At 36.8% G+C, this 27,141-nt stretch overlaps 1 protein-coding gene across 1 annotated transcript in view; it reads right to left on the reverse strand.

The window, feature by feature from the left end:
* The window catches only part of TENM3 (teneurin transmembrane protein 3), a 1,556,403-nt gene that overhangs the window by 750,330 nt on the left and 778,932 nt on the right, over nt 1-27,141 (reverse strand). Inside the window, exon 5 of the mRNA XM_064369979.1 lies at nt 6,959-7,037. The gene's annotated coding sequence lies outside the window, so the exon portion shown is untranslated. The remainder of the gene's footprint in view (nt 1-6,958; nt 7,038-27,141) is intronic.

Genomic DNA, 27,141 nt, shown 5'->3' on the forward strand with positions numbered 1-27,141 from the left:
AAACTGGCTACCAGCTACACTAAGGTAGGTCTTAAGGTCAAAATCTGATACAGAAGAGGGAGTAGTGATTCAGGGTTTTCTTTGCACACCTCATTCTTCTGATAAAGGCCTATTGCACTTTATATAAATCTACTCTAAGATCATGCTCGCACCAAAGAACTTTTGTTCACTAAGTGTGTCAATGGTAAGTAATTGAACAGAGAAAAAGGATGATAGGTAGCTCTACAGCTGGACAGAGAAACAGACGCACACAGAAGCCAGCACACAAATTGCCAGTCTCTCCTTGAGTGACTCTGAGAAGTACCAGCTGCTGCCTGACTGCCCCATGCTATGTAGGTCAGAAGGATATGAGAACCCAACTATTAAAAACATCACAACAAAATGTACCCTTAGTTGGTCCTAAGGAGTTATAGAAAGCTCCTCTAATTGACCACATCAGAGCAGATTTTGAACTTCTTGCATGAAAACAACTTACCATTCCTGGTGATAACACCATTTACAATGAGGTTTTACTGTAAGTGTTCAGGAATAATAGACACAGTATTTTTAAATAAATGTGTTGCAACATGCAGGCAGTGTTTTCAAAAGCATCATCTGCTCTCCTTTTAGAAAGGTAGGTTGCTGCTCTGCTGGAAAAGTGAGATTGGCTCTCATGAAATTTTTTTCAATAAACAGTGTCTGAGAGGGATTTTTCTTTTTTGGCACTTGAATGGTATATATGTAAAAAGAAAAAGTTTCCTTTATAGAGGTACATAAAAAATCCTTTATCCTGAACCTGCTATTCGATTGAAGTCGCCTTTGTTAATTCAACTGAGTTTTCTTATGTTTACAAATTGAATATTTTTTTTTACATCTGACTTCTAAAAATTTGTTGTAGTTGAACAATTTATCACTATTAGTCTTGTTCAGATGTTATAAATCAACAAACAGCGTGATTATTTAGTAATAGCTATGTGATTGGATTAAATAAACATAAAATCTGTGAACTAAGGAGGTGTTATTTTTAAGAAAATTAGAAAAGAATAAAATGGAAGTAGATAGTAATCTATAGAATCCATATTTTACTTTGATATTCACCTTTACTTGTAATACTTAATAAAAAATACTTTCTCATTGGATAACAATTATTTTCTGGCTAATCATACTTTATCATAGTTTAGTATCCATCATCATTTGAACTCTGGAATATCTACATTTGTACAATAAGGAACTTTGCTAAAAATTGGCAGGAGGAACCTATGAAAATTTACTTTTGGCTTATAACAGTCAAATTGATTAAATGAATTCTTACATGAGAATTATTATGAGAGACTACTGATGAATTATTGGGGCACATTTAAGAGGTTTACTTAGGTAATATCTGCATGGCAACCACAAACTCCCATAGAATATTCCTTGGGGCCACTGCTGGGAATAGACTGGACTGCATGGATCACTGAGCTCATTTAGTATGACATTTCTTATATAGTCAGGCTCACAAAGCAAGAGATAAATCAGCTGTGAAAAACCTTATCTCATAAATAACGTCATAATTGGAAAGGATTTCAATCAAATGATCTGAAAGCACCTATAGTCTGATGAGGCTCAGTTTAGAGATCTACATTGCAGATGAAAGGGGTACGACGAGCTTATACGATACTGAAATCTAAGAGTCAAGGTCAGAGAATTCTGAGTTGCTGCCTCCACACAGTGTTAAGAATATCAGTCTTGGTTATTCAGAGCCATCTCTGTGCTCCTAGAATAGATGCCGCCTACTATATTATTTCCCAGGAAAATGGTTCATTTATTCATGCATTTTTTTTTTTTTTTGAGATGCTCTGTCACCCAGGCTGGAGTGCAGTGGCACAATCTTGGCTCACTGCAATCTATGCCTCCCAGGTTCAAGCAATTCCCTTGCCTCAGCCTCCTGAAATAATCTTGTGAAATAATCATCTCAAATAATAGTAATAGGTGCAAATTATTGTGTGTTATATACAAAGGTATCTTTATTTGTTTATTTATTTATAGACATGGGGTCTCATTTTGTCACCTGGGTTGGAGTGCAGTGGCAGGAACATGGCTCACTGTAGCCTTGACCTCCATGACTCAAGCAATTCTCCTGCCTCAGCCTCTCGAGCAGCCAGGACTACAGGAGCATGCCCCCACACCTGGTTACTATTATTATCATTGTTATATAGTTTTTGTACAGATGGGATCTTGCTATATTGCCCAGGCTGGTCTCAGACTCCTGACCTCAAGTGATCCTCCTGCCTCAGCCTCCCTCCAAAGTGCTGAGATTACCATGCTTGGCCTAAAGGTACTTTTACAATGCACAATTTTTGAACATTAGTGTACAGATACCTTAGTACATTGATCAAATTTTGTCTTCGTAAAACGATAGTAGGGAGGTATATTATTTCTATTGTACAGATTAAGAAACTGATATATAGAAACATAATTAATATTTCCAATTTTTAACAATTAGAAAGTGATAGAATAAGAATCTGAATCTCAATCAGTTCATTCCAAGACCTATGCTATCTCATGATATGAAATGGCACTCCCTGTAGCATTATATTTATTTATTTTTAGTGATTAGAAAACTGAAGGCAAAAAGGTACCACATATTTTAAAAAACTGTATAATCCCCAAGGAAATATGTTCTCTGATTCCTGAATTAATAAACAGAAGCTTCTGTCCTCTTGCCTCTGGTCATCTTGCTTTGCCCCTCTTCTGACTGTTTTATGTTGACAGCTCACTGCAGCCTCAACCCCTTGGGCTCAAGTAATCCTCCCACCCTGGCCTCCCAAGCAGCTGGGACTACAGGCACATGCCACCACACCTGGCTACTTTTAAAATTTTTTGTAGAAATGGGGTTTCACTATGTTGCCCAGGGTGGTCTTGAACTCCTGGGCTCAAGCGATCCTCCTGCCTACCCTTTCTAAAGTGCTGGGACCACAGCCTTGAGCCACGATACCCAGCCTAGATTTTAAATCTATGAGGTTAATGTTTATATCAGTTCACAGACTAAACTGAAACAATAAATTTCAGAACAGTGCTTTTTAACATGTTTCAAAGTGAGTTTGCCAACAACCTCTCTGCATTAAATAGTTATTTCTGCCATTTTTTACCATCCTTGGGACAGCCCCAACAAGTCCATTTTGCTCACTCTATAACCTCCCAATATAGAGTAAATTGCTATTCAATTTCAATTCACCCTTAAAAAAAAGAAATGTCCTAACAAAGGAAAATTTTTTCTAAAGTTCTGTCTTTTGTTCCTGTTCTTTCATAGGTTATGTACTTTAGCAAGAAAATCTGTTTAGCCTCTTAAACTTTTTTAAAATATTGAGGCTAGGATACAGACATGCACATTATACTTAAAAATTCCCTTCTACAAAATCAGATCCAAACATTCACAATCAAAGCATTCAATCAGCCTGAGTGCTTTTTAGGGTACAGATCCTCCTTAGGATTCTCTGAAATCAGACTGAAAACTTCAGAAAGTGACAGTTTGGAGACATTAAACCACATGCCTCACGCCCAGGTTCAGAGATAGCCCTGCTCCTTCAGAAGGACGAGACTAAGAAGCAGAGTGAAAAATTATCATCGTGTCTCACAGATTTAAAACTCTAACTTTTCCCCTGCACCAAATGCTGTGTCTGCAAAACACCAAAACATCCAGATGAAAAGTCAAATTTGTAGTCAGCCATTCTGATTTTTGTTCTACAAGACAACAAACATAGAGCTACTTGTAATCATCAGAGAGGCTTACGATGTTTTTTGACATTGTTAATTTATGCTGTTTCTTTCATCTCATCCACTTCTTTGATTATGCGCTGGATAGTGATATATCAGCTTCCAATCCCAGCTGAAGCAGGGAGGGACTACTCAGCTTGAGTATTATGTGGGCTCTCTGATTTCCCTTTCCTTTTCCCTTTTGGTCAATACGGCCGGAAAAAGAAATAAGAATTTTTATTCAAGACAAAGGCTTTGCAATCTTGAGTTCAATTTTATAAAGGCCTGGGAAAGGGTGGAGCTTACTGACAAAAAATGATAGCCTTGGCTAATCTGGGGATTTCAATTATTTATAATATTCCTTTTCTCCATTTTGAGAACAGACCACATAACATTTTATATGCTTTCTATCCTCTTCACTACCTCTTATAAACAAGAGCAGGATTCTGTGCTGTGGAAATTGTGTGATATTTAGTTTTCAGCGCCATTTTTGGAAAACATCATTTTGTCATATTTTAATTTAGGACAAGCTTCTGAGCATTAGTTAAGATATCTGAGTGACCTTAGGACATATAAAGTGTATTTATAATCACACTGGAAAGCATCGTCTAAAACGTATGCACTAGGAGCATGCTTACTAGATCTGTTCGAAGTCAGAAGAGGCACACTCAAGAAATCTTCCTAAATAATACAGTTTGAAGAAACTCTTTTGAAGTTTTTTTTCTTTTCTTTTTGTTGGGGTGTGTGTGTGTGTTTCTTTTTTTTTTTCTTTCTTTCTTTTTTTTAGTGCTTTTCCAAGGTTAGAAAGCGTGTAGTTAGTTGTTCTGCCTTCTTTAGGAAGAGCTTGGTGCTATGTGGATGGTAACTTTTGTTTCCTCATCAAGATATATATTTATATGTGTATTTTAAAGGTAGTGACCTACCTCCGTAGCTGCAACCATCACATATGAAAAGTTACCCTTCAATATGCATCTCAGAGGAACACGAAAACATTCAAGTTTCTATATTAGCTATTAAAGATGAACTGCTTGTCCTAGAGAAACTCCCAGTTTGGGAAGAGTGGAATTCGTGAACTGGTAAGAGAAGGATTTGAAGAGAGAATACTTAAAAGACAAGGGAGGATGACGTGTTTTTTTGTAGTGGCTTTCATAGGAAGTGCTTTTTCTAAGGCGAAATGCTGAAGACCTGAAGGAATCTCATCACCAATGGGCTTCTGAGAGCCAAGGATTGCTTTTGTACTGAATATTGAGTTAAACTTTTATAGTAGAAAACACACAGGTGATTACATTTCAGCTCAGAGTGACTGAAATTAGGTGCGTGACTCCCATTAGTAATAAGAGGAACTGTGCACCGAATTCCCTGGGTACTTCAATAATAATTTAGCCTAAAAATTTAATTTATTTGAAGTCTATTATAAAACTAGACAGATAGGTTTTTCACAGTGTATGCTTGTATCATGATTCACATTTGAATGAAAAGAGAAGTCAGGAGGAGTATTTGAGGAAAACATCAGCAGAACAACTTAGATAAATCATCACTTATCTAGGTTATGTGTATATTGCACTCACATTTCTAGAGTCTTTGTTTCTATAGGCAGTTGTACAAAATATAGTTCAAAAATTCTTACAGAGGATCTTAAAAGAACAGTAAATACACAATGGTAAATTATTAAAATCTACTTTGCATTAAGTTTTAGCTTAATGTAAAAGCCTCACCATTACCTAAATTGAGATCAAGGGAAGAGAGATACCCCATATACAGAAGATGGCACATAACATAGCTAGCTATTCATTCCAGAGTTTTATTTTTGTTTTGATTAATTACTCACTGGGCATGTAAGGATGTGTATGTGTGCATGTAGGAATGCTTATTAGAGTTCTCTCTTATCCCCTTTCTCTGAGATGCCCTTAGGGGAAACATAAAAACTCAGTGCCTGAGATGGATGTGAAAACGAAACAATAGTAGTTGCTGCTATTTTACACAAAATTACTCCACAATTTTATTCTTAAAAAAAAAAAGATGACTTCTATCTTAACTTCTCTCTTCTTAAATGGAATAGAAAAAACTCTTTTTGCAATACTGAATTTGTGTCAATGAAACACATGCATGCGCGCGCACACACACACACACACACACACAACTTGTTTTGAATAGAAAATTAATTCAGATCCAGTAACTTGAACACAAAATAATAGTGACAAAACCAGTTACTGTCATAGACTCTTAAGATTTATACATACCCTCTAAACTTCTAACATGATTTTATAAACTTAATATATTGTCTTTGAATGAATAGCATCAAAAAGAAATATGCTCATATAACTTAATTTCTCTGATGTCAAAATGTTAACATTCCTGCATATTAGTATTTTATAATTATTTTGTAATGTATTTAGAAAGTCCTTTACTTCATGAAAACTTTTTACAAAATTTTGTATTAAAATAAGAAACACACCATCAATTAGGAAAAAGCAAAGAAATTCAGAATTCAATCCATTAAGCCCAAAGAGTCAGGGCCTTTTTGAATGACTTGCTCCAGGACACTGAATCTTCTAGGCATGTTACTGTACACTCATTCTGAACGGGACACAGCAGATTTTCTCTTGTAAATTATTTTGTAGCCTCCTGGTAGAAGACACTTTCCACTTTGTGGAAAAAGCTCTCAGAATATGGTTTTAAATGAATCTGTTCACAAGGTTCAAAGACTTTAAATTACCAGACCATGGTCACCATTGAGAAAATGCATTGAGCTATGTCAAAGAGAGAAAAAAAATAACCAGGTACAAGTTTAATTCTCTAAGGTTGACATGTAAGTGCTGATCAGAAAGGATTAAGACTTCCTGAGAACAAGAGAGCTCTTCCAAAGTTGGGAAAGCACATGCACACACACACACACACACACCCCATATCACACCATACACACTCTATAATCCATTGTGTTCATTCTATCCTATCCTGGTAGAAAATTCTCTCTAGTCAAATAGCAGAGATTCTTTACTTTAGAATGTCCTTATTCATCTGATTTTCCAGAGAAAGAAAAGCCTGTAGAAATAGTATGAGAATCAGATTAATTATACTTTTTGGAATCATTTACCTATAGCTAATTCATGAAGGGTAATAGCATAAGTAACGGACTGCAAAGTAAACCATAGCTTTGTGAAAGTGACTTATTTTGTCAAGATGAACAAGCTGCATATTTGAAGAAGCCTCTAAAACTGGAGACATTTTAGTTCCTGGGACTTACCTTCTTTTCCTCTTTTCTTCTTTAGTTCTCTTGCTTGCGCAGAAATTCTAAATCACTTTGTCTTAGAAGAGCAGGAAATCTAGAATAAAATGAATAAAACACATAAACTGGAAGAAAATTTGATAAGATGGTTTATATGAGTAATTTTAGTTCTAATACTCTTTAAAAATTTACAGCTGTATTATAATAAGGGATTACTACTGATTTTTTAAAATTATACAGAAAACATGATTAATAATCATAGCAAGAATGTTTGTAGGGTACCCAAGCAGTGTGTCAAGCTGAGCTTTATTTTTTGTGTCCATATAGTCTTTGCTTTTTTCCCAGTAAACAGGAATACATTTATATGGCTGTTTATTATTAAAAAAAGTGAAATGTTTAAGAATTTACCTAAGCCCTGCCACCTTCCTATCCTCTTTAAAGGCCCTCTCATCCCTGACCCTGTTGCAAATTCCAATGACATGTTATAGGAATTAGATCAAGGGTGGAAGATACCTTAGGTTACATTGTGTTCCTAGAGCCCAGGATTAGGTTCACTGCAGTGTGAACTTACAAATATTTGTTTCTGGTAACAGAAGAAAACAAATATTTGTTTCTGGTAACAGAAGAAAAAAAATACATGAGTTTCCTATTTTTGCATGTCACAGCAAAAGTAAATCAATGCCTTGAGTTTCTCATTTCAGCAATTCAGTCTTTTGAAGCAGTTTCCAGTGTCAAACAGTGAGTCCCATTCTCTCTGTCCCCCTTCTTTCCCTATTCCTTACCTTACATTAAGAAACAAAAAATGAACACAAGAACATACAAACGAACAAACAAAAAACGTGAAGGATTTAGGAGAGGCAAAGAGAAGGAGTCAGAAATTACTTTTAGGTTTGAACCCTGTTGACTAAGAGATAATCAATATGATTATCATAAAAATGGAAACTGGGAGAAAACTAGTTTTTCAGAAAGCTGGGCTGGGCATGGTGGCAAGAATGAAAGTGGTGACTTGGGAAATTGAGAAGTGTGAAAAAGGACCGGAGAGGCTGATTGGGCAGTATGATTGGGCATTAAAAGTAAATAAGCACAAAAGATAAAGTTAGAAGTCTAGGGAGATTCAATAGAATAGTTTTATTTTAGACCTTGTTAGGAGGTTTCCAGATTTTCCCAAGAAACTGTGTAAACCACTAACTGAGAAATAACCCGACGTGGGAATTTGCTCTGCAAAAACCTGAAAGTCAAGGAGGCACAGAAGATATGGAAAAGAGTAAAGAAATAGATGACTTTGAAAACCCAATGGTGTGTTCAATTGATTGATGAAGGCCTTCCCTCCATTCCTTCTCCCTCTCCTCTCCTCCCCTCCCCTTCCCACCCTTCCCCTCCGCTCTCCTCTCCTCCTCCGCCTTTCCCTTACCCTTTCCCCTCCCTATCCCTGCCGTCTTCTCCTCTCCCTTCCCCTCCCTTTCTGTCCTCTCTTGTCCCTCCTGTCTCCCCTCCTTTCCTTTCCCTTTATTCCTCCCTCCTTCCCTCCCTCCCTCCCTTCCCAACTTCCTACTTCTTTTTCTTCAATGATCAATTTATTTAACTGATATTTACTGAGCACTTTTTAAAAAAAATTAGCATTGTGCCAGGTACTAGACAGGGACCGGAAAGTGGTTCTAAGATAAAGAATCTGTGGCGGGAATGAGGTTACTTCCTGGGCTTTTTTGTTGACAATCATGTTGGTGACACTTGTCTATTCCAGGCTATCTTGTGCTGTGTGTCATTTATGTATGCATATTTCATGTATGTATGTGTATGTGTGTGTCTATCACTATACACATGTTATAGCATCATTCATGTTTGTCTTCTCTTTCTCATTAATTCATCAGATTTTTTCCACACAGTGGGAACCTGAAATAAGATACTGCATATAGGTCCTCGGTACATTTATTTAAAAACATTCCCACCACTTCAGACTGACGGCTGTGTACCTAAGCACACTTTTTGTTCCAGTGCTGCCTTGGCCCAGCAAACAACTGTTAGAGATGAACCCAATGAAGGGGGCTTTCTACAAAACATCAAGGGGTAGTGGGAGAACAGATGAGGCGTCCTGACATTGGAAATGGTTTCCTGAGCAACAAAAAGTGATTTAACTCCAGTATGTGGCAATCCGTGCCCACAGGTAGTATTCCTCTATTGAAAGAAAAACAATAAAAGTCTTTCAACCGAGAAAACAGGATTCAAACATCTTGAGGTGTTTGAGCCACCATGCACTGAAAATAAAGTCAGTGGTGGACTGAATGCTTTAGCTCCGGACCTCAGATGGCTCTTAAAAACACAAAAGTTTTGAATCAGTGTTCTAGGGTTTCTAGAGAGTTGGATTTGAATTTCATCTTTTAAAATATGTATTTTATGGCTGGGCATGGTGGCTCACGCCTGTAATCCCAGCACTTTGGGAGGCCAAGGTGGATGGATCACTTCAGGTCGGGAGTTCAAGACTAGCCTGGGCAACATGGTGAAACCCTGTCTCTACTAAAAATACAAAATTAGCCAGGTGTGGTGGTGGTAATCCCAGCTACTTGGGAGCCGAGGCCGGAGAATCGCTTGAACCTGAGAGGTGGAGGTTACAGTGAGCCAAGATTATGACATTGCATTTCAGCTTGGGCAAGAGCGAAACTCCATCTCAAAACAATAAAGACAAAATAAAATATGTATTTTAGTTTCTTGAAGATATTCAAGAAGTCTATAGCTCTGCATTGGTCTTGAACTCAAGTCTGTGTGGATCTTTCCATATGTAATTGTTGCAGTGTGGGTCCTACCATAGCAGGGATGTTACAGGTTCAGTGAAGTGCCAGATGCTTTAAGTGCAGAATCTAAAACCAGACTGTCTGTGAACAGACTCTGCCTCTGCCACAGAACAGCTGTGTCTGTATAATTTTGAGCAAGACACTTGAACAGTCTATTCTTAATTACTGTCACTTTAAAATGGGCACGAAACAATACCTTCCCATGGGTTTGTTACGAGGATAAAAAGAGTTAACATTTGTAAAGCACTTAAAAGAATACTAGTAAATTTATTAATTTGAAATCCTAAATTATAAATATTTATATTTATAAATGAAGATGAATAATTTTGTCCTAGTTAGTGGAAATCATTGCTTTTTAGACCAGGAACAGAATCTTGATTGGTAAGAGGAAGTTATCAATGAATCTCTGTCAAGGGATGCTTGAGATTGGACTCAGAATGAAGCTAGTCATGTTCTTCTAGAGCCAACTCGCTTCTCAATTAGCATAGACTATCTTGAGATGAACAATACAGGATGTAACAAATGTGTTATGTGTTCAACATACTTGAGCAGGCCAGGTGCGGTGGCTCATGCCTGTAATCTCAGCACTTTGGGAGTCTGAGGCAGGTAGATCATGAGTTCAAGAGACTGAGACCATCCTGGCCAACATGCTGAAACGCTGTCTCTACTAAAAATACAAAAATTAGCCAGAAGTGGTGGCGGGCACCAGTAGTCCCTGCTACTCAGGAGGCTGAGGCAGGAGAATTGCTTGAACCCAGGAGGCGGAGGTTGTAGTGAGCCAGGATCATGCCACTGCACTCCAGCCTGGTGGCAGAGTGAGACTCCATCAAAAAGAAAAGAAAAAAACTTGAGCAGAATCAGGCAAAGTAGAAAAAGTATAATGAGAGGTGTTTGTTTGTTTGTTTTGTCATTAGGGTAGTTAAAATTTGGCCCAGGCACATTGGCATGCCCCTGTAATCCCAGCTACTTGGGAGGCTGAATGGCTTGAGCCTAAGAGTTTGAGGCTGCAGTGAGCTATGATGGCACCATGGCATTCCAGCCTGGGAGACAAAGAGAGATCCTGTCTCTACAAATAAAAATAAAAATTTTTCTTAAATCCTCGGTGTCTTTATGTATGAATATGTCCTATGCTCCTCATCAAGTTTCAATTTTGCCTTCAAACAAATCACAGTGAGCATAACAGTAAGATGCAGATTCTTCCTGTGTAAATTCACTAGCTAAACACCATAGGAAAAAAAACATATCATATGCAAAGAACATTTAAATGTGCCAATAAAAATAACATCAAAGAAAGTTGCTGCCTTGCTTTTGAGGTGGCAGCTCGCTCCTGCAGAAAAAATGATTAAATTTTATTCTACTGATACTGAACAACTATCTCCTAGGAAAATACATTTGATGTAGAAGTTTGGTGATATGGCTCAAAGAATCTAAAACTGTACTTACTATATATTTGATAAAGAAGTTTGGCCAGGTACAGTGGCTTACGCCTGTAATCCCAGCACTTTGGGAGGCCAAGGCAGGAGGATCACTTGAGGTCAGGAGTTTGAAACCAGCCCGGCCAACATGGTGAAACCCAGTCTCTACTAAAACTACAAAAATTAGCTGTTTGTGGTGGCACATGCCTGTAGTCTCAGCTACTCAGTAGACTGAGGCAGGAGAATTGCTTGAACCCAGGAGACAGACGTTGCAATGAGCTGAGACTTCACTGCTGCACTCCAGCCTGGGCAACAGAGTGAGACTCAGGTTAAAAAAAAAAAAAGGAATTTGGAGTTGGAGAGAATATGAATTATTTACAGTTTAACAGAATGAGAGTACAGCTACATAGAACTCCATTATTTTTATTTTTTTCCATCCTGCTAGTATAAATGAATATGAGGAAGACTCATACTTTATAAAAAGTATATAACACATAAGAGGAAGACACAGTTTAAGAGATTAGGGCAGTTTTCAATGCACCATGAAATTAACTGGCAAAAATACACTGAAGTCTGTTGACTGCCAAAACCATTTCAGAAAGTAAATTGAGCTTATTATAGAAAATATCAGCAAGATAGTTTAATAAAGGTTTGGCTGAGAAGTATTTAAGTAATTTTTTTAATCAGCAAAATACAAAAATTATCCGAGTGTGGTGGTGGGTGCCTGTAATCCCAGCTACTCAGGAGGCTGAGGCAGAAGAATCACTTGAACCCATGAGGCAGAAGTTGCAGTGAGCAGAGATTGTGCATTGCACCTCAGCCTGGGTGACAGAGTGAGACTTTGTCTCAAAAAACAATAATTTAAAAAAAGAAGACAAAAATAATTTCAATAAGAAATCAAATTTTGAATTATTTCTGATAGAAACAAACCTTCTATGGTGGTATTTGCAACCTTACAAAATGACTTCTTAGAATCTATCTCACAATGTTAAAAGATGCATTTGGAAAAGAAACAAAAAAACCCCACCAAGAACCATGGGACTATGTAAAAAGACTGCACCTATGACTGATTGGGATACCTGAAAGAGATGGGGAGAATGAAACTAAGTTGGAAAACATACTTCAGGATATCACCCAGGAGAAATTCCCCAACCTAACAAGACAGGCCAACATTCAATTCAAGAAATCCAGAGAATCCCAGTAAAATATTCCATGAGAAGATCAAGACACATAATCCTCAGATTCTCTAAGGTTGAAATGAAGGAAAAATGTTAAGGGGAGCCAGAAAGAAAGTCCAGGTCACCTATAAGGGAAAGCCCATCAGACTAACAGTGGACCTTTCAGCAGAAACCTACAAGCCAGAAGAGCTTGGAGGCCAATATTCAACATTCTTAAAATAATTTCCAACCCAAAATTTCATATCTGACCAAACTAAATTTTGTGAGCAAAAGAGAAATAAAACCTTTCCAGACAAGCAAATGCTGAAGGAATTCATCACCACCAGGTCTGCCTTATAAGAACTCCTGAAGGAAACACTAAATATGGAAAAGAAAAACTGTTACCAGCCACTGTAAAAATGCACCGAAGTACACAGACCAATGACACTATGAATCACCTATATCAACAAGTCTGCAAAATAACCAGTTAGCATCATGATGACAGGATCAAATTTATACATAACAATATTAACCTTAAATGCTTATGGGCTAAATCCCCAAATAAAAGACACAGAATGGCAAGCTGGACAAAGTCAAGACCCATTAGTTGCTGTAGTCAAGAAAGCTATGGATATGGTTTGGCTGTATCCCCACCCAAATTTCACCTTGAATTGTAATAATTCCCATATGTCAAGGGTGGGGCCAGGTAGAGATAATTGAATCATGGGTGTGGCTTCCCCCACACTGTTCCTTTGGTAGTGAATATGTTGCATGAGATCTGATGGTTTTATAAACGGAACACTTGCCTTGCTGCCATGTAAGACATGCCTTGTCCTCTCCTTTGCCTTTCACCACTTGTGAGGCCTCCTGAGCTATGTGGAAATGTGAGTCCATGTGACTTCTTTCTTTTACACATTACCCAGTCTTGGGTGTGTCTTTATGAACAGTGTGAGAACAGACTAGTACATCCATCTCATAAGCAAAGATACATCTAGGCTCAAAATAAAGGAATGAAGGAAAATTTACCAAGCGTTGGAAAGTGGAAAAATTCAGGGACTGCAATTCTAGTCTCTGACAAAATGAACTTTAAACCAACAAAGATTAAAAAAAAGACAAAGAAGGGCATTGCATAATGGTAAAAGGTTCAATGTAACAAGAAGAGCTAACTATCCTAAATATATATGCACACAGTACAAAGCATCCAGATTCAAAAAACAAGTTCTTAGTGATGTACAAAGAGACACAGACTTCCACACAATAATCATGGGAGACTTTAGCACCTCACTGTCAATATTAGACAGATCATTGAGAGAAAATTAACAAAGATATTCAGGACTTGAACTCAGCTCTGGATCAAGTGGACCTGATAGATGTTTATGGAACTCTCCCCACCAAAACAACAGAATATACATTCTTCTCAGTGCCACATGACACCCTAAAATCAATCACATAATTGGATGTAAAACACTCCTCAGCAAATGCAAAAGAGCTGAAATCATAACAGTGTCTCAGATCACAGAACAATAAAATTAGAACTCAAGATTAAGAAACTCACTCAAAACCACACAACTACATGGAAATTAAACAACTTGCTCCTGAATGGCTCCAGGGTAAATAGCAAAATTAAGGAAGAAATCAAGAAGTTCTTTGAAACCAATGAGAACAAAGAGACAACATACTAGAATCTCTAGGATGCAGCTAAAGCAGTTAAGAGGAAAATTTATAGCACTAAATGTCCACATCAAAAAGCTAGAAAGATCTCAAATCAACATTCTAACATCAAAACTGAAAGAACTAGAGAACCAAGAACAAACAAACCCCAAAGCTAGCAGAAGACAAGAAATGGTAACCAAGATCAGAGTGGAACTGAAGGAGACAAAGACACACAAAAAACCCTTCAAAAATCAACAAATTCAGGAGCTGTTTTTTTTTTTGAAAAAATTTATAAAATAGACCTCTAGCTAGACTAATAAAGAAGAAAAGAGAGAAGACTCAGACACAATAAAAAATGATAAAGGGAATATCATCACTGACCCCACAGAAATACAACCAACCATTAGAGATTATAAACACCTCTATGCAAATCAACTAGAATATCTAGAAGAAATGGACAAATTCATGGACAAAACACCTCCCAAGACTGAACCAGGAAGAAGCTGAATCCCTGAATAGACCAATAACACGTTATCAAATTGAGGCAGTAATAAATAGCCTACTAACCAAAAAATGCCAGGACCAGATGGATTTACAACTGAATTCTACGAGAGGTACAAAGAGGGGTGGGTACCATTTCTTCTGAAACTATTCCAAACAATTGAAAAAGAGAGGCAACTCCCTAGCACATTTTATGAGGCCAGCATTATCCTGATACCAAAACCTGACAGAGAAACAACAACAACAACAAAAACTTCAGGCCAATCTCCCTGATGAACATCAATGCAAAAATCCTCAATAAAATACTGGCAAACCAAATCCAGCAGCACGTCAAAATGCTTATCCACCATAATCATGTCAGCTTCATCTCCAGATGAAAAGATGGTTCAACATACATAAATCAATAAATGTAATTCATCACATAAATAGAACTAAAGACAAAAACCACATGATTATCTCAATAGAAAAGGTCTTTGATAAAATTCAACATTCTTTCATATTAAAAATTCTCAATAAAATAGGTATTGAAACAGCATACCTCAAAATAATAAGAGCCATTTATGACAAACCCACAGCCAATATCATACTGAATGGGCAAAAGCTATTCCACTTGAAAACTGGCACAAGATAAGGATGCCCTCTCTCACCACTCCTATTCAACATAGTATTGGAAGTTCTGGGCAGGGCAATCAGGCAAGAGAAAATATAAAGTCTATTCAAATAGGAAGAGAAGAAGTCAAACTATCTGTTTGCAGATGACATGATTCTATATCTAGAAAACCCCATCGTCTCAGCCCAAAAGCTTTTTAAGCTGATAAGCAACTTGAGCAGTCTCAGGATACAAAATCCATGTGCAAAAATCACAAGCATTCCTACACACCAACAATATACAAGCAGAGAGCCAAATCATAAATGGACTCCTATTCATGATTGCTACAAAGATGATAAAACACCTAGGAATACAGCTAACAAGGGATGCGAAGGAACTCTTCAAGGAGAACTACAAACCACTGCTCAAGGAAATCAGAGATGACAAAAATAATTGGAAAAACATCCCATCTTCATGGATAAGAAGAATCAGTATCATGAAAATGACCATATTGCCCATAGTAATTTATAGATTCAATGCTATTTCCATCAAATTACCATTGACATTCTTAACAGAATTAGAAAAACTACCTAAAATTCACATGGAATGAAAAAAGAATGCATATAGCCAAGACAATCTTAAGCAAAAAGAACAAAGCTGGAGGCATCATGCACCTGACTTCAAACTATATTACAAGGCTACAGTAACCAAAACAGCATGGTACTGGTACAAAAACAGATACATATACCAATGGAACAGAAAAGAGAACTCAGAAATAAGGCCACATGTCTACAACCATCTGATTTTCAACAAACCTGACAAAAACAAGCAATAGGGAAAGGATTCCCTATTTAATAAATGATGCTGAGAGAACTGCCTAGTCATATGCAGAAAAGTGAAACCAGACCCCTTCCTTACACCTTATACAAAAATTAACTCAAGATGGATTAAAGACTTAAATGTAAAACCCAAAACTCTAAAAACTCTACAAGAAAATCTAGAAAATAGCATTTAGGATGTAGGCATAGGCAAAGATTTCATGATGTAAATGTCAAAGGCAATTGCAACAAAAGCAAAAATTGACAAATGTGATCTAATTAAACTAAAGAGCTTCAGCACAGCAAAAGAAACTATCATAAGAACAAACAGACTACCTACTGAGTGGGAGAAAATTTTTGCAATATCCATCTGACAAAGGTCTAATTCCCAGAATTTACAATGAATTTAAACAAATCTACAAGAAAAAGCAAACAATTCCATTAAAATGTGGGCAAAGGACATGAACAGACAGTTCTCAAAATAACACATATTTATGCACCCAACACACATATGAAAAAAAGCTCAATATCACTGATCATTAGAGTAAGGCATATTAAAACCACAATGACATACCATTTCACACTAGTCAGAATGGCAATTATTAAAAAGCCAAGAAACAACAGATGCTGGTGAGGCTGTGGAGAAATAGAAATTCTTTTACGCTGATCGTGGGAATGTAAATTATTTCAACCATTGTGGAAGACAGTGTGGCGATTCCTCAAAGACCTAGAACCAGAAATACTCCTTGACTCAGCAATCCCATTACTGAGTATATATTTAAAGAAATAGAAATCATTCTATTATAAAGATACATGCACACTTATGTTCATTGCAGCACTATTCCTAATAGGAAAAACATGGAATCAACCCAAATATCCATCAATGATAGACTGGATAAAGAAAATGTGGTACATATACACCATAGAAGAATACTATGTAGTCATAAAAAGTAACAAGGTCATGTCCTTTGCAGGGACATGGATGGAGCTGGAAGCCATAATCCTCAGCAAACTAACTCAGTGACAGAAAACCAAACACTGCATGTTCTCACTTATAAGTGGGAGCTGAACAATGAGAACACATGGACACAGGGAGGAGAACAACACACACTGGAGCCTGTCAGGAAGTGGGGTTGTGGGAGGCAGAGCATTAGGAAAATAGCTAATTCATGCTGGGCTTAATACTTAAGTAATGGGTTGATAGGTGTAGCAAACGACCATGACACATGTTTACTTATGTAACAAACCTGCACATCCTGCACATGTATCCTGTAACTTAAATACAACAACAACAACAAAGATGCAGTGATTAAACATAAGACAACAGACCAAAAAAAAAAAAAAGAAAGAGAGAGAGAGATGCATGTGGAAATGTGGAAGGTGTTTTCTGCCAAAAAATAAAAAGTTATATGTGAAACATGTTAGCTAACTCCCTCCAACCTGAATATTTATTAAATATAAAGAATGTTAGCAGTAGTTGGATATTGTGAATGATCCAACTAATTTTCTACTACTTATGTTTGAAGCTTCTGTTAGTTTGATCCTAATTTTTGAAAGGTAAACATATTCTATTTCAATTTATTTTATTTTTACAATTCTTCATATGAATATAAGGATAATACAATGCAATCAAAATATCAATGACATTCCTATCAAAATATCAATGACATTGATATCAATTCCAATCAAAATATCAATGACATTCTTCACAGAAGTAGAAAAAACAATCCTAAAATTTATATGGAACCACAAAAGACCGAGAATAGCCAAAGCTATCCTAAGGAAAAAGAACAAAACTGGAGGAATTACATTACCTGACTTCAAGTTATACTACAGAGTTATAGTAACCAAAACAGCATGGTACAGGCATAAAAACAGACACATTGATCAAATGGAACAGAGTAAAGAACCCGGAAACAAATCCACACACCTGCTATAAACCATTTCAACCAAGGTGCCAAGAACATACATTAGGGAAAAGATTCTCTCTTCAAAAACTAGTGCTGGGAAAACTGGATATCTATATGTAGAAGAATGAAACTTGATCCCTCTCTCTCGCCATATCCAAAAATCAAATAAAAATGGATTAAAGACTTAAATCTAAGACCTCAAACTATGAAACTACTACAAGAAAACATTGGGGAAGCTCTCTAGGATATTGGTCTGGGCAAATATTTCTTGAGTAATACCCCCCGAGCACAGGCTACCAAAACAAAAATGGATAAATGAGATCACATCAAGGTAAAAACCTTCTATACAGCAAAGGAAACTATCAGTAAAGTGAAGAGACAATCCACAGAATGGGAGAATATATTAGTAAACTACCCATCTGACAAGGAATTAATAATGAGAATATATAAGGAGCTCAAACAACAATATAGAACTAATCTAATAATCCAATTAAAAATGGGCAAAAGATTCGAATAGACATTTCTCAAAAGACTTACAAATGGCAAACAGGCCTATGAAAAGGTGCTCAACTTCATTGATCATCAGAGAAATGCATATCAAAACTACAATGAGGTACCATTTTACCCCAGCAAAAATGGCTTATATCCAAAAGACAGGCAATAACAAATTGCTGACGAGAATGTGGAGAAAGGGAACCCTTGTAAACTGTTGGTGGGAATGTAAATTTAGTACAATTATTACGGAGAACAGTTTGGAAGTTCCTCAAAAAATTGAAAATGGAGCAACCATATGATCCAGCAATCCCACTGCTGGGTATATACCCAAAAGAAAAGAAATCAGTATTTCAAAGAGAGATCCACACTCCCACATTTGTTACAGCACTGTTCATAATAGCCAAGGTTTGGAAGCAACCTAAAGGTCCATCAACAGATGAATGGATAAAGAAACTGTGGTACATACACACAATGGAGTACTAGTCAACCATAAAAGAATGAGATCCTGACATTTGCAACAACATGGATGGAAGTCATTATGTGAAGTGAAATAAGCCAGGCACAGAAGCACCAACAGTGCATGTTCTCACTTATTTGTGGGATCTAAAAATCAAAATAATTGAACTTATGGAGATAGAGAGTAGAAGGATGGTTACCAGAGGCTGGGATGGTGGCAGATGGGTCAGGAGGAGGTGGGGATGGCTAATGGTACAAAAAAAAAATTAGAAAGAATGAATGGGACCTAGTGCATGATAGCACAACAGGGTGACTATAATAATTAACATTAATTGTACATTTTAAAAATAACTAAAGGAGTATAATTGGGTTGTTTGTGACATAAAGACACAAATGCTTGAGGGGATGGATATCACATTTTGATGTGACTATCATGCATTGCATGCCTGTATCAAAACATCTCATGTACCCCATGAATACATACACCTACTATGTACCCATATAAATTAAAATAATAAATTTTTAAAAAGATTCAGCTACCTTGTTTTTGAAAGAAGCCTGAGTATAAAGAAATATATAATAAATCATTTTTTAAAAATGTAGATTATAAATAAATACTGCATACATAAACATGTAAACAAACAAGCACCGAGATCTACCCATCCCCATAACAGGTAGTAAATATTTCACACTTTTCTATAACATTTGAATTGTTCCAGTGTTTGTTTTATGGCCTTCCCCTCGACTCTCATCATTAAATGTTTGCTGGATCGGTATATTTAGTGTAGAGATTGTAAAAATTTCACTTTCTTGTAAGCAAAACAAATACAAAACAATGTGTGACTTTTTGTTTTTTGGTAATAATGCTTTTTAAGGAAAAATATTTTTCTTCAAATTCTTGATTCTGCATTTTCCATTCTGACCAATATCTAATCTTTTGAATGTTGTTTTTTCCCCCAAATCTACATTTTTACATTTATTATTTTTCTTCATTGTTAACAACAGATTTAAAAGCGGAAATGTATAATCATGAGTGCATTATTGCAATGCTCTCTTACAGGGGAATGAAGTGACTTGACACTAAAATCAAGAGAAAGTGCCGTTATTTTACATCCATATAACTCCATGATCTCCATGGGTCCTAGAATTCTTCTAAATTATTTTATTATTAATACATCATATTTATGAGAGTATGACAACCAGTGGATTACAGCTAGAATGAATTTTGGTACAGATGATGTATTACCCTACTACAAATTATATAAATGAGAAAAATTGTTCTTTGATCTTTAAAAATAAACTTTCTTTGTGGTTTATTGTTCACAAAATACTCCCCTGGCAGGAAGTGTTTAAAACAAACACGCAAACAAATAAACAAACCTTTTTGCCAGATTCCAGGTAGCACCTGCTGAGATACAATTTTCCATGCACAGGGGGCCAGTGATCAGTGGCACACTTCAGCTCATTGCTGTCATAAACCAGGAGGGGTTGGTCAGAAATTCCTCCCTATGATATAATCTATGTTCAAAATTTGTCTGGTAATCAGGGTAGTTATATCTTTTTTGACCAAAAAACTCCAAATGTTTCTGTTCCAGGAGGACAGAAAAAAAAATACTATGATAATTATAGTGAAGCAAATCAAAAGCAAATTGTTTCAAGTCGGTATTTACCCTTTAGACATATTCTCAGATTCATCAAGCTTTAAGAAATAGAAAAGATGTAAAAATATATAGCAGCAACCCAAAATCCCAAGTGTCTTATAACAAAGCTGTTAAGTATTTTTATGTGCCTTCGTGATGTGTGGAGTGGATCATTGGTATTGGTAAGTGGAGGTTTGGGAAAAAAAGAAAAGTTTAAAAGAGGAATGTTTTCTTAAATAAATGGAAGCCAAGAATAACTTTCATGCCATGCTGTAAGTGCCATTTCAAAGCTCTACATAAGCTAAAACAAATAAACCACCCCCATCATTTTGACCTAGATTACTGCTTAAACAAAGGTACATATTCTTAATTTACATGAAAAGCAATTAGGTCTGCTGCTGACAGCACTGTGGAAAAAGCATCTGCTCAGAGCAAGCTTTTATATTCAAAAAAAAGAAGCTGGAAGCGTTTTTTTCCCTCTCTTCAGCCCACTACCCTCTTTGGCCCAGAAATGCTATTAAAATGTTTAAACTGGTTTGGTTAGTGGATTATCATTACTGTTATACATTTTAAAGTATGCTTAAAAATTATTTTCTGATTTCAGCCCAAAATCTGACATTTCATGATGTTGTTTGGTATTTAAGAAATGGCTAGGAAACGATATACTATTTTTCCCTCTTTGGAATGCTTTATGAGCGAGCTAGACTTTAAAAATACAAAAGAAAAAATAAATTGGGAAAATTATGACAGGAATATTTATGTTAAAATATGAATTTGTTAAGCTAAATATATTTTTAGAGTGTCGGTATCTTTGTTAGACTTAGGTGTGTAGCAAGACAGTAAATGGCTCTTTTTGGAATTTTTTTTTTTTTATTCAGGGGATACATGTGCGGGTTTGTTACATGGGTATATTGTGTGATGCTGAGACTTGGGCCTCCTAATGAACCCATCACCTAAATGGTGAACATAGTGCCCGTAGGTATTCAACTTTCCCCACCACTTCCCTCCTTTTAACATCCCTAGTTTCTGTTGTTTCCATTTTTGTGTCCTTGAGTACCCAGTGCTTCCACTTATAAGTGAGAACCTGCACTATTTGATTTTCTGTTTCACATTAATTTACGTAGGGTAGTGGCCTCTTGCTGCATCCACATTGCTGCAACGGACATAATTTCATTCTTTTTATGGGTGCCTAGCATTCCATGGTGTATATGTACCACCTTTTTTTAAAAAACCCAATCCACCATTGTTGGGCACCAAGGTTGAGTCCATGATTTTATTATTGTGAGCTAACAAACACGTGGCTATAAACATACGAGTGCAGAACAATTTGGTAGAATGATTTATTTCCTGTTAGTATATACCCAGTAATGGAACGACTGGGTCAAATGGTAGCTCTGTTTTTAGTTCTTTGAGAAATTTCCAAACTGCCTTCCACAGGGGCTGAACTAGTTTACATTTCCACTAACAATGTGTAAAGATTCCTTTTCTCTGCAGCCTCGCCAGTATTTGTTATTTTTGACTTTTAATCACTGAAAGTTTTTTTTCTGATTAGAAAGATGATACATGCTTTCTTCAATAAGTAAATATTGAAGGGAGAAAGTAGAAGATTAACTACTATTTACACCTTGATATTACATTTTCTCACTTAAATTTATTCATTTATTTGTTTATTCATCAAATATTCTTTGAGTACTACCATTTTCTAGAAAATTCTTAGGTGAAAGGGAGACAGTGATATGCAAGGCTAGCTACATTCTTGCACTCATAGGGCAAGAAGTCTAGAGGATCTTTAAACCAATGGACAAATACCTCTTAATTACAGATTTTGATAAATTCTTTAATGGTAAAGAATGATGTTCTAAGGAAGGATATACTAGAGGGTATTTTATAATCTTGGGTGTCTTTTAAAGTTTTCTGGGGGAAATTGAGTGAAATATGACTAATCAGTAGAAGTATTTAGGTGAAGTGAGAAAGAGGAGAGGGAGAGGGAAGGATATGCAAAGACTCAGAATGGGAGGCTGTGATGTAATCAAAGACTGGCAAGAACTATTTACGGTAGCAAAGACATGGAATCACCATAGGTGCCTAGTAGATTGAATAAAGAAACTGTGGTACATATACAATGTATATGTACATGGAATACTATATAGACATGAAAAATAACAATAGTATGTCCTTTGCAGCTACATGGATGCCCCTGGAGGCTATTATCCTGAGTGAATTAATGCAGAACTGGAAACCGAATACAGCATGTTCTCATTAGTGGGAGCTAAACATTGGGTACACATAGATATAAAGATGGGAAAGGTAGATACTGGAGTGGGGTGAAAAAGCTCCCGTGGGGTACTATGTTCACTATTTGGGTTATGGGTTCAATAGAAGCCCCAACATCAGCATTACACAACATACCCATATAACAAACCTACACATGGACTCCCTGAATCTAAGAGAAAAGTTGAAAAGAAAAATCCAGAGGGAGAAATAGCAATAATAAAATAAAATAAAAATAAGAAAGACAACTGGCAGGACTGATTGGCAAGGAGGATGTGGTGCCAGGCGAGGCTGGAGAGATGGGTAGGCTAAGCCTTGAGAGTGAGTGCAAAAATCAGTTTTGGTTGCTGTCCTGGTAGTGATGGAAAATCACTGGAGGACTTTAAGTTGAGAAGTGATATGATTTCATTAAAATGCCTACTTTGAAAGATTACTTTTATTTTCTTTTTAACTTTTAAATGGACATAATAATTGTATATATTTATCGGGTACATAGAGATGTTGCAATATATATAATGTACAGTGATCCGATCAGGGTAATTAGCATATTCACTATCTCAAACCTTTCTTATCTCTTTGTGTGGGGAACATTCAATACCCTCCTCTAGCTATGTGAAACGGTGTATTATTAACTATAGTCATCCTACAGTGTTATAGAGCAGCACAACTTATTCCCCCATCTAGTTGTAACTTTTTTATCCTTTAACCAGTCTCTCCCTATTCCCCTTTTCTCCCAGATTACTTTTTACTTTTTTACTTTTTTTGAGACGGAGTCTGGCTCTGTTGTCCAGGCTGGAGTTCAAGCAATTCTCCTGCCTAGCCTCCCCAGTAGCTGGGATTACAGGTGCACACCACAATGCCTGGCTAATTTTTTTTTATTTTTAGTAGACATGGGGTTTCACTTTGTTGGCCAGGCTAGTCTCGACCTCCTAACCTCAAGTGATCCACCTGCCTTGACCTCCTGCAGTGCTGGGATTACAGGTGAGAGCCACTGTGCCTGGCCCCAGATTACTTTTAAAACACAGCCAAACACGTTTAAGCTATTCCCAAAGCAGTTCAGTCTGTTGAAGAATACTCTGTCTTCCTCAACCAAGTAGCAAAACCCAGCTGGGCACAGCGGCTCATGCGTGTAATTCCAGCACTTTGGAAGGCTGAGGCAGACAGGTTGCTTGACCTGAACTCAGGAGTTTGAGACCAGACTGGGCAACATGGAGAAACCTCGTCTCAAAAAAAAAGTACAAAAATTAGCTGGACGTGGTGGTTTCTGCCTGTAGTCCCAGCTACTTGGGAGGCTGAGGTGGGAGGATCGCTTGAGATTGAGGTTGCAGTGAGCCAAGATTCAGCCTGGGAGACAGAGCAAGACCCTATCTCAACAACAACAACAACAACAACCACAACCACCCAAGTAAATATCTTTTTCTACACTAATTTTTCCAAGAGAAATAAGGTCAAGACTACAGGTCAGCTTTGGTTTGGCGGTGTCTACTTGATATTTAACTATTACTTTGGTTTTTGTTTTTTCACAACAGAACTGATGTGTACAAGCAAGATGCTTCAGTGGAAAACAGTGGGAGAATTGGTCTCTGTGTTGAATTGAGGGGATTGGCATTAAACCCTAGAGAAGTGAAGACATCACACATATGGCAAAGGGGAACATGTCCAATCCACAGTATTTTAGTCATTCCCACACCGTAGGTAGTGAGGAGCAGAGGAGGGAGCTTTGACCAGTGGTGATGGATGCAAAGAATCAGGCCTCAGGCCGTGGCAGGATATGGCTAGCATGACTCAGAGGGGGCTTGATGTTTGTACATTCAGTTCACAGGAATCTTAGGGGGTTGTTGAGGGATAGATCTCCAAACTGAGGGTGAGGTTGCTATCAGAAGTGTGGCCATCAGATGTTGTGTAGCCAAAGAAAGACGACATATTCACTAAAAGGTTGCTTTTTGAGAGTTGCTTTAGAAATGGAAAGGAAAATGCTGTCGCTCACCAGGTAACCAGGCAATAGGACAGTAAAATACAAACTGGGCCAAGCCAGGACCTTGTTTCATGGAGACCTTGCTGACATACAACTTTGACTTTTCTTGGTTTTGGTAACCCTGGGGGCAGTAAATGCTTGCACTGTAATCTGGACACTGCCCCCTACTCATTGGATGATTCTGGGAAACTTCCTTAATCTTTTAAAGCCGCTGTTTTCTTTACTATGAAAATAAGAGTACAATCCTTACAGGGGTACTGTAGAATTGAATGAAGGTTATGTACAATGTCTGGCACTAGATAACCACTCAGCAAATATTAGCTATGATTAACTCTCAAAATACGCAGTAAAATGTGATTTCTCTGTTTCTTGGTTTCTACATCTATGCAATTGGAAACAGCAAACTGTTAAATCAATTTTATTTGTAAAGTGTGTAAGGAATCTGAAAGGAAAGATCACTTTGTCAAAGTGAAATATTCCCAACAATACGATGGAAGATTTAATCTAAGCTAGATAAATATTATTATTCTCATTATACAAAGGTCAGAATGATGCTGGGAACTAAAGCAACTTGTCAAAAAATGTCAGAGTTTGAGATTAGAATGCTGGCTTTCCTAGCTCCCAGGAATACTGTTAGACAAAGACTTTCTGAAGCAAATAATCCCCATCCATTCAAATTATTTCAAACATTCCAAATGATTACAACTCAGTCAATTCCTTTTTTTTTCTTCCATTGAGCTTACGTCTCTGAATTAAGCAAGTAGTTGAGAAAATAAAATCCCACAAATATGTGAGATTGCAGGATTAGCTAATGAGGGTGGATGGCTGCTGAGGACAGAAAGCTAAGGATCCTCTTTGTAGAAATGTACAAGCCGACTAGAAGAAAGTTAGCAATTCAATCTCATACCACATAAATTAATTAATATTGAAAACCCAAACAATCAACCCCTTCTAGGATAGACATAAACAGTAAATTATCTGATTGTACAAACCAAATAATTACTCATCCAGAATTAGATGCTCCCTAACTCCAAATGATCAGAATATCATCACCAGCAGTAGGAAAATATATAATACGATGTATTTTCCTGCCTCACCGTAAATTTCCTGTGGTTGGCATTATCATTGGATATAATATCATAAGCTCCGTACCTTGCTCAGTAGCTTTAAGACCTTTGCTCTGTTTTCTACCCCTCTAAAGACATCACAAATAAATTATAAAGTGACTTTAGTTTGTAAAATAGCAAAAGAAAATTGTCTTAGTTAATCTCTCTAAATGTGTTCGTGGGCTTATAGGAAGTTCCAGTTCAGGTGCTAACGTAAGCCCATTATGCCAGTCAGTGCTAAAACAATTTATAGGATTTTGTCACCCCCTTCACAAGGTCCTCATGTGAAGCATGTAAGAACTACAAGAAAAATTCCTTTAAAAGTCTGTATCATTATTTTATAGTATGGAACTATATACTATTTAGGTCCTAGGCTCTTATCTAAATAAGGAGGGTGTGTGTGTGTGTGTGTGTGTGTGTGTGTGTGTGTGTGTGTGTGTTTATTTTATAATGACACAATTAAACTTATTAACAAAGAGTTTATTGTGAAAAAGATGATTCTTGGAAATCATATACTCTTTTGTAAACAGAACAGGCTAAATATTATACACAAGTATAATATGATGTTCCTCTTTCACTGCAACTTTAATCTTAATAACTATGTAAAACTCAATCCAGGAAAAAGTCAATTTTATTATGTACACAAGCAAGCCAGTTTTCACTAGGTAGAGTAGAAAATGAGAAGAACAAACACACAAGCCTCTCAACCAAACTTTTTTGGTGTTCACACTTCACCAAACTTCTTGCATTTCTCCTGCCTGTATTTTGGCAGGACAGGGCGAAGCACAGCATGGGGACTGGTGATAGCCATTGCTGGGAGGGCAGGGTGAGGATGGGAACAGAGCACTCTGGTGAAGGGGAGAGGACCGGGGGAAGCAGGACCAGTCACCAGGGAAATTGGCTAAAGGCAGGTAAGTCGCTTTGTGGCCTGTATCTAAAATCAGCAAAAGACTTTAACTTTGCGTGTGGTCTTGTCTATGTTTGGAGCATGTGTTCATTGTAAGGTAAACAGTAAGTGGGTATTTGGCAAATTTTCTGACTTTTGGTAAATGAACTCCTGATAAAATCAGAGAAAATCTGACTATCCCAAATTATGTGCTCTTTTATACATGTTAAATTCTTTTGAATTGGAGTTTCATTTATACAGACATGAAAATGATTGTGACTATAATTTTTTTTACATAAAATCAATCGATCCTGGAAAGACAATCTAAAGTGAATACTAACAACAAACTTCGAGGTAGTTTTTGAAAAAGGAATAAATCATCTTCATATGTTAAAGGACTGTATTCATTGGTGAAGGAATTATTAGTTTCTAATGCTATTATTTAAAGATATGATGGGTATACTTTGGACCCAATCACCTGTTTCCAATGCTCTGTCAAGTAAGTAAACATTGCCAATGGAGAATGCTAGATGTAAACTTGGC

Source organism: Aotus nancymaae, unplaced genomic scaffold (assembly GCF_030222135.1).
Source record: "Aotus nancymaae isolate 86718 unplaced genomic scaffold, 86718_ANA_hifiasm-v0.15.2.pri h1tg000006l, whole genome shotgun sequence".
Classification (NCBI taxonomy): Eukaryota; Metazoa; Chordata; class Mammalia; order Primates; family Aotidae; genus Aotus; species Aotus nancymaae.